Here is a 10,070-nt window from a genome sequence, read left to right as displayed (position 1 = left end):
TATATACAACCATTAGTTTTTAAATTCAAAAAGACTTTTAATACCTTTTTGGATATATATATATATATATATATATATATATATATATATGAATATCTATACTATTATTAAATGTGCAAAGTGTTTTAGTGTTTCAGTATTAATTGATATAAATTCTATAAAACTCAAAATTACCTAATAAAATTAAAATTAATTCAAATTAACATAATATAAAAAAGAGTTTAATTCAAATTACAAAGTTCTACATTGGTTTTAAGTAAAAATGATTACATGAAAGCCTCCTACAAAATTATAGAGTTAAAGAAATAATAATCACACCTTCTCGGCCTTTTGGCTAAGATCAAGTGTAATACTAAATTTTTTTGGGTCGGCCTTTTGGCTAAAATCAAGTATAGTACTACTTTCTCGGCCTTTGTGCAAAGGGTTTCAGTATTTATTTATTAATAATTGATATAAATTCTATAAAACTCAAAATTACCTAATAAAATTCAAATTAATTTAAATTAACAAAAAATTACCTAATAAAATTCAAATTAATTCAAAGTAACAAAATATAAAAGAGTTTAATTCACAATAAAGAGTTCTCATTAATTATTATATCCCACGATATAAATTCTATAAAACTCAAAATTACCTAATAAAATTAAAATTAATAAAATAAGTATTTATTTATTAATTGATATAAATTCTATAAAACTTAAAATTACCTAATAAAATTAAAATTAATTCAAATTAACAAAATATAAAAAGAGTTTAATTCAAATTACAAAGTCCCACATTGGATTTAAGTAAAAAGGATTAGATGAAAGCCTCTTATAAAAGTTTCAGTATTTCAGTAGTTATTTATTAATTGATATAAATTCTATAAAAACTCAAAATTAGCTAATAAAATTAAAATTAATCCACATTGGTTTTAAGTAAAAAGGATTAAATGAAAGCCTCTTATAAAACTATAGAGCTAAAGAAATAATAATCACACCTTTTCGGCCTTTTGGCTAAGATCAAGTGTAGCACTAAATTTTTTTAGGTCGGCCTGTTGGCTAACCTTCTTGGTCTTTTGGCTAAGATCAAATGTAGTACTACTTTCTGGACTTTTGTGCAAATACTTTCAGTATTTATTTATTAATTGATATAAATTCTATAAAACTCAAAATTAATATAAAAAAGTTTAATTCACAATAAAGAGCTCTCATTAATTATTATATCCCACGATAAAAATTCTATAAAACTCAAAATTACCTAATAAAATTAAAATTAATTCAAATTAACAAAATATAAAAAGTGTTTAATTCAAATTACAAAGTCCCACATTGGTTTTAAGTAAAAAGGATTATATGAAAGCCTCTTATAAAACTATAGAGTTAAGGAAATAATAATCACACCTTCTCGGCCTTTTGGCTAAGATCAAGTGTAGTATTACATTTTTTTGGGTCGGTCTTTTGGCTAACCTTTTTTGGTCTTTTGGCTAAGATCAAGTGTAGCATTACTTTCTCGGCCTTTGTGCAAAGAGTTTTAGTAGTTATTTATTAATTGATATAAATTTTATAAAACTCAAAATTACATAATAAAATTCAAATTAATTAAAATTAACAAAATATAAAAGAGTTTAATTCACAAAAAAAGAGCTCTCATTAATTATTATATCCCACGATATAAATTCTATAAAACTCAAAATTACCTAATAAAATTCAAATTAATTAAGATTAACAAAATATAAAAGAGTTTAATTGACAAAAAAAGAGCTCTCATTAATTATTATATCCCACGATATAAATTGTATAAAACTCAAAATTACCTAATAAAATTAAAATTAATTCAAATTAACAAAATAAATATTTATTTATTTATTTGATATAAATCCTATAAAACTCAAAATTACCTAAAAAAATTAAAATTAATTCAAATTAACAAAATATAAAAAGAGTTTAATTCAAATTATAAAGTCCCATATTGGTTTTAAGTAAAAAGGTTTACATGAAAGCCTCTTATAAAACTATAGATTTAAGGAAATAATAATCACACATTCTCGGCCTTTTGGCTAAGATCAAGTGTAGTACTTAATTTTTTTGGGTCGACTTTTTGGCTAACCTTTCTTGGTCTTTTGGCTAAGATCAAGTGTAGTACTACTTTCTCGGCCTTTGTGTAAAGAGTTTCAGTATTTATTTATTAATTGATATAAATTTTATAAAACTCAAAATTAATATAAAAGAGTTTAATTCACAATAAAGAGCTCTCATTAATTATTATATCCCACGATAAAAATTCTATAAAACTCAAAATTACTCAATAAAATAAAAATTAATTCAAATTAACAAAATATGAAAAGAGTTTAAGTCAAATTACAAAGTCCCACATTGGTTTTAAGTAAAAATGATTACAAGAAAGCCTCTTATAAAACTATAGAGCTAAAGAAATAATAATCACACCTTCTTGGCCTTTTGACTAAGATCAAATGTAGTACTAAATTTTGCAATATACTACTACTCACACAAAATATAATAAATTCAAATTATCTTTTAATATTAGTTTTTTTAATAACAGCTAATCTAATTTGACAAAATTATTAAAATATAAAAATATTTATTAATTCATATAAAAAGAGTTTTAAAAATATTTTCTATAAAAATCTAACACGCATTACCTATTTATCTATTTATTATGAGTTTTTTTTTAATAAAAAATATAATTAAACAATAATATATTTAAAGGAAATAAAAATTTTCTATAAAATCTATCACAAATTATCTAACTCTAAAATTTACCTAATAAAATTCAAATTAATCTATTAATCTATTTATTATTATGAATTTTTTAATAAAAGAAAATCTAACTAAACAATAATTATTTATATAAAAAATATTTATTAATTGATATGTAAAATAAATTAATTTTTCTAAAACGCTACCACAAATTAGCTTTTATTACGATTTTCTTAATAAAATTAAATTAAATTAGACACGGATATATTTAAAGAAAATAAAATAATTTTTATAAAACTCTATCACAAATTACCTTTTTTAAAAAAAGACTCTACCACAAATTAGCTTTTATTATGAGTTTTTCATAAAATTAAATCTAATTAGACAAATATTATGAATATAGAAAATGATCTATTAATTAATATAAAAAGAGGTTTTCAAAGAGTTTTTATAAAACGCTAACACAAATTACCTATTTATCTATTTATTATGAGTTTTTTAATAAAAAGAAATCTAATTAGACTAGAATTATTAAAATAAAAAAATATTTATTAATTGATATAAAATGAGTTTTTAAAAGAGTTTATATTAAACTTTAATACAAATTATCTATTTATTTATTTATTATAAAATATTTATTAATTGATATAAAGAGAGAAATTCAGAAGGCCATAGACCTAGAATTACAGAAGCTCCGCCAAAAAGTTTCAGTATTTATTTATTTATATATAAAATACAGAATATAGAAGCTCTGCCAAATAGTTTCAATATTTATTTATATACACAAATTTTATTAAACGTGCAAGGAGTTTCAATATTTATTTATTTATATAAAAAAATATTTATTAAATGATATGAAAAGAGTTTTTTTTCTTTAAAAAAAAAAAAAAAAAAAAAAAAAAAACCTATCAATTGAATAAATTATCAACACATGCATCATAAACCGCTACATTATAGAATTAAACAAGGTCTAAGGTTAATAAAATTAAAAGAAGCATAAAAAAAAAAAAAAAAATAGTTCACTTTTCAATATATGGTTGTTAAGCATTTTTTCTTTTTTATATAGGCACGTCACAAGAGATCTTATATATATTGAGAGTCTGAGACAACAAATTAGAGCTAGCCCCACATGTAAATTTTGTGATTTTACAAAGTCCCACATTGATTTTAAGTAAAAAGAATTACATGAAAGTTTCTTATAAAACTATTGAGCTAAAGAAATAATAATCACACCTCTTCAGCCTTTTGGCTAACCTTTCTTGGTCTTTTGGCTAAAATAAAGTGTAGTATTACTTTCTCGGCCTTTGTGAAAAGAGTTTCAGTATTTATTTATTAATTGATATAAAATCTACATAATAAAATTTAACTTAACCTATTTATCTATTTATTATTAGGAATTTTTTAATAAAAAAAAATCTAATTAGACAAAAATTATTAATATAAAAAATATTCTATAAAACTCTAAAATCTACCTAATGAAATTAAAATTAGTCTATTTATCTATTTATTATAATGAATTTTTTAATAAAAGAAAATCTAAAGTTTCAGTATTTATTTATTTATATAAAAAATATTTATTAAATGATATGAAAAGAATTTTCATAAAAAAAAAACTCTATAAAACTCTAAAATCTACCAAATAAAATTCAAATTAACCTATTTATCTATTTATTATTATGAATTTGTTAATAAAAAAATCTATTTTTCAGAGTAAAATACAAAAGCTCTGCTAAAGTGTTTATTATTAAAAAATTCTTAATAATAAAAGAAAATCTAAAGTGTTTTAGTATTTATTTATTTATATAAAAAAATATTTATTAATTTATATAAAAAGAGTTTTCATCAATACTATTATTAAATGTTCAAAGAGTTTCAATATTTAATTATCTATTTATATAAAAAATATTTATTAATAGATATGAAAAGAGTTTTTATAAAATAAAATAAAAAAAACTCTATCAAACTCTAAAATCTATCTAATAAAATTTAAATTAACCTATTTATCTATTTATTATTGTGAATTTTTTAATAATAGAAAATCTAATTAGAAAATAATTATTAATATAAAAAATATTTATTAATTATTATATAAAATAAAATAATTTTTCTAAAACTCTAGCACAAATTAACTTTTATTATGAGTTTCTTAATAAAATTAAATCTAATTAGACAATGATATATTTAAAGAAAATAAAATAATTTTTATAAAACTCTATCACAAATTACATATTTTATTTTCAATTAAAGTCTATCACACTAGACAAAGATATAATATTTAAAGAGTTTCTATAAAATTCTAACAAAAATTACCTATTTATATATTTATTAAGAGTTTTTAATAAAATGAAATCTAATTAGACAAGTATTATTAATATAAAAAATTATTTATTAATTGATCTAAAAAAAGGTTTTAAAAGAGTTTCTTTAAAACTCTAACACAAATTACCTCTTTACCTATTTATTATGAGTTTTTTTAATAAAAAGAAATCTAATTAGAGAAGAATTATTAATATAAAAATATTTATTAATTGATATAAAAACAGTTTTTAAAGGAGTTTCTATTAAACTCTAACACAAATTACCTATTTATTTATTTATTATAAGTTTTTTAATAAAAGAAAATCTAATTAGACTAGAAAAACTCTACCACAAATTACTTATTTATCTATTTATTTTGAGTTTTTTAATAAAAGGAAATCTAATTAGGCAACTATTGTTAATATAAAAAATTATTTATTAATTGATATAAAAAGATATTTTAAAAGAGTTTCTATAAAACTCTAACACAAATTAACTATTTATTTATTTATTGAAATCTAATTAGACAAGAATTATTAATATAAAAAATATTTATTAATTGACATAAAAAGAGTTTTTAAAAGAGTTTTTATAAAATTCTAATACATATTACCTATTTATCTATTTATTATGAGTTTTTTTAATAAAAGAAAATATAATTAAAAAAAATAAAATAATTTTTATAAAATCTACCACAAATTGGCTGTTTTATTTTCTATAAATTTTTATCACATTATCTACAAAAATATTCAACACGCATGTGCCTTTTCCTAGTAGATATAAATATAGGTATAAAATACAAGATTGTGTGTTTAATTAAAACTCTTTTACACCTTTTTGGATAAAATATATTAATTCAAAAAATGGAAAAAAATTGTTACTGACATAGATAAATAAAAATAGAAAAGTTTTTTAAAAAAAATAAAAAAATTAGAGGATAAGATAATTTTGTTTTAGTCATGAAGTTTAAAAGAGTGACAATGAGAGAAAACAAATAGAGTTTATGTTAAAGAGTTTGTGATTTAGTTCATACTAATAGTTAGTAGACTCAGAAATTAGGTAGGTAAAAGTGAGAAAATTAGTAGATGGTATTAGGGGTGCACAAAAAAACAGTTAAATTAGTAATCAGTATGAACTGAATCGGACTATGCTTCGATTTCTATTGACAATCAAATATGCATATCCCACATTAATAAAAAAATAATAGGGTGATGCATATGTGATATAAATTTGAGATCAGTGCTCTAATTTGTAGTGTCGATGCTTATTTTAATTCTAGGGTTTCAATTTAGGGTCTCAATAACCTGTAACATGGTCACAATTCTAATCCATCTTTGCATATATTTTTGTACGTGCATGTGTAATGCACTTGTGAGAGGTGAATTTATAATTTTAATTAAAATTCTTATATAAATTAATAAATTTGCTTTTTTAACAATATTTAACAAATTAATGTTATAATCCTATTATGGTATAATATAATTTAATAGCCAAATTATTAAACTTAAAATGAAATTTTAATAGATATAGTTAAAAAAAACAAAACCAATAGTTTTTTAATTCAAAAAGATATTTAATTCATATTATATTATTTTAATATAATGTTATTATAATAAAATAATATATTTATGGATATAGATTGATATATAAAATAGAAGATTTTGTGTTTAATGAAAACTCTTTTATACATTTTTTGATAAAATAAATAATTCAAAAAAGGGAAAAAATTGTTATAGACATAAATAAATAAAATAGAAGAGTTTTTCTTTAATAAATAAATAAAATTAGAGGATAATGAGAACTTGTGTAGGCATGAATTGTAAAAGAGTGATGAATAGTAAAAAGAAATAGAGTTGATGTTGTATAAGAGTTTGTGAATTAGTTATTTAGTCCGTGGAGGAATTAGGAGTCTAAAATGAGAAAATTAGTAGTTTATAGAGTGAGAAAATGACATATATATAAAAGAATTCTTATAAAATTAAATGGTTTGAAACTTTGTCATATGGTCAGGGGGGTGAAGGTGAAGGAGTGACGATGAGAGAGAAAAAATAGACTTGATGTTGTTTAAGAGATTGTGAATTAATTATTTTCTTTGGAGGAAAAAAAAAACAAAGAATTAGTTATTTAGTTCTTAGTTGATAGAGAGAGGAATTAGGAGTCTAAAGTGAGAAAATTAGTAATTCATATAAAGAGAAAATAAAATAAAAAAGAATTCTTTTTTAATTATATGATTTGAAATTTGGAAAAACTATATATAGGTAGAGAGTTATGAGTCTTAAATCACAAATTACTTTATTTTAAAAGAAGATTTTTTATTTTAATTGAATTAAATTAAATAATTACAAATGCATCAAGAATTATTGATAAGATCCAAAATATCCTCCAAAGTCTTATAGGTAAAAGTATAATTATTCAAAATTTTATAGGTAAAAATATAATTACTCAAAATTTTATAGGTAAAAGAATAATTTTATTAAAAAAATAATACGTAAAAGTAGAATTATAAAAAAATTTATAGGTAAAAAAAGTATAATTATTCAAAATTTTATAGGTAAAAGTAGAATTATAAAAAAATTTAAAGGTAAAATTAAAATTATTCAAACTTTTATAGGTAAAAGTATAATTATTCAAAATTTTATAGGTAAAAGTATAGTTACTCAAAATTTTATAGGTAAAAGTAGAATTATAAACAAATTTAAAGGTAAAAGTATAATTATTCAAAATTTTATAGGGAAAAGTATAGTTACTCAAAATTTTCTACGTAAAAGTAGAATTATAAAAAATTATGTATGTAAAAGAAGAATTATAAAAAATTTATAGGTAAAAGTTGAATTATTCAAAATTTATAGGTAAAAGTATAATTATTCAAAATTTTATAAGTAAAAGTATAATTATTCAAAATTTTATAGGTAAAAGTACAAGTATTTAAACTTTTATAGATAAAAGTATAATAACACAAGGTAAAAAGTACAATTACTCATTATTTTGTAGGTAAAAGCACAATTATTCAAAATTTTGTTGGTAAAAGTAAAATTACTCAAAATTTTATGTTTAAAAGTATAATTACTCAAAATTTTGTAGGTAAAAGTAGAATTATAAAAAAATTTGTAGGTAAAAGTATAATTATAAAAAAATCTGTAGGTAAAAGTATAATTATAAAAAAATTTATAGGTAAAAGTATTATTCAAAATTTTATGGGTAAAAGTATAATTATTCAAAATTTTATTGTTAAAAGTATAATTACTCAAAATTTTATCGGTAAAAAGTATAATTACTCATAATTTAATAGGTAAAATAGAATTATCAAAAATATTAGAGGTAAAAGTATAATTATAAAAAGTTTTATAGGTATAATTATAATTATAAAAAATTTAAATGTAAAATTATAATTACTCATAATTTATATGTAAAAATAGAATTTTTTTTTTGAAAAATTATAGGTAAAAAGTATAATTATAAAAAAAAAATTAGGTAAAATTATAGTTATTAAAATTTTAAAAGTAGAATTATTATAAATTTTATTTATAATGGTATAATTATTCAAAATTTTATATTTAAAAGTATAATTATAAAAAAAAAATTAGGTAAAATTATAGTTATTAAAATTTTAAAAGTAGAATTATTATAAATTTTATTTATAATGGTATAATTATTCAAAATTTTATATTTAAAAGTATAATTAACCAAAATTTTATAGGTAAAAGTAGAATTATAAAAAAATTTATAGGTAAAAGTATAATTATAAAAAATTATAGTTAAAAATAGAATTATTCAAAATTTTATAGCTAAAAGTATAATTTTTCAAAATTTTATAGCTAAAAGTATAGTTATAAAAATTTTATTTGTAAAAGTATAATTACTCATAATTTTATAGGTAAAAATAGAATCATAAAAAATTATATAGGTAAAAGTATAATTATAAAAAAATTTATAGGTAAAATTATAATTATTAAATTTTGAATAATTATACTTTTATCCTATAAAATTTGAATAATTATACTTTTGTCCTATAAAATTTGAATAATTATACTTTTAACCTATAAATTTTGAATAATTATAGTTTTCGTCAATTTATTTTGAATAATTCAACTTTTAACCTATAAATTTTTAATAATTATACTTTTAGCCTATAAATTTTTATAATTCTACTTTTAATCTAATAATTTTGAATAATTATACTTTTACCTATAATTTTTTTTAAATCTACTTTTGACCTACAATTTTTTTATAATTATACTTTTATACAAGAAATTTTTTATAATTATACTTTTATCCAATAATTTTTTTATAATTATACTTTTAACCTATAAATAAAATTCAAAACTACAATCAAAGCATAGTATGAAGCACCACCGTAGAAATACAAATTAAAATGGTTTCAACACTCACCTCTACAAATTGAAATGGTTTTCACACTCGCCCCGCAAATTGAAAAATTTTGAGTTAGAGTGAGTAATTTCCACCCCCAATTTGTCATTAAGGCCAATTAAGACCCTAATTTATCAATCTCGTATTTTAGCAATCCACAATGGCGATCTCTGACCACAATCTTTGCAATTTCTTACATGCTATTTTTGCAATCAATTCCCCTTCTAACACAGAAATTTGCAAAACCCTAAGGCTTCAACACTCGTTGCCACATCTTCGGCGACGTAGGTCTGCGGATCTCATCAACAAAAGCAAATCTCTCTTTAATGATTTTCCACCTCTTCGTCGTTCTTGTCGTCGCAGAGTGAAAAAAGAAAAGAAAAAAGGGAGGTGGCCTAGAGAGAGAGGGGGTGGTGGCGATCGTGGACGATGGGGGTGTTGTGAGCAAAGAAGAATCTTTTGGGGGGAGAGAGATCGTTGCGGCCATGGACGATTGGTGGAGTTGCTTAGAGAAAGAGGGATTGTGGAAGATGATTTAGGGAAGAGAGACGTATATGTATATATAATTTAGATGGAGGGATCGATCATTTTGGCCGATTTCTTTGACAGAATCGTAGTCCACCTGGCATCCAACTTACCAAAAAAAAAAAAAAAATCTGTTTTGCTTCTTCCCTCCTCAGTCGACGTCGATTTCACCTTCTTGAG

General features: G+C 20.2%; 2 pseudogenes; both read left to right on the top strand.

Moving 5' to 3' along the window:
* The first annotated feature begins 1,378 nt into the window (after nt 1-1,378).
* On the top strand, nt 1,379-1,453 carry LOC132301820 (U2 spliceosomal RNA; annotated as a pseudogene).
* Nucleotides 1,454-2,018: 565 nt separating this feature from the next.
* On the top strand, nt 2,019-2,175 carry LOC132301821 (U2 spliceosomal RNA; annotated as a pseudogene).
* The last annotated feature ends 7,895 nt before the right edge of the window (nt 2,176-10,070 follow it).

This window comes from Cornus florida, unplaced genomic scaffold, assembly GCF_030987335.1.
Source record: "Cornus florida cultivar Cherokee Brave unplaced genomic scaffold, ASM3098733v1 CherokeeBrave_3.0.0_Hap2_Chr03, whole genome shotgun sequence".
NCBI lineage: Eukaryota > Viridiplantae > Streptophyta > Magnoliopsida > Cornales > Cornaceae > Cornus > Cornus florida.
The sequence above is the reverse complement of the archived record's forward strand: the minus strand, read 5'-3'. Positions and strand labels throughout refer to the sequence as shown.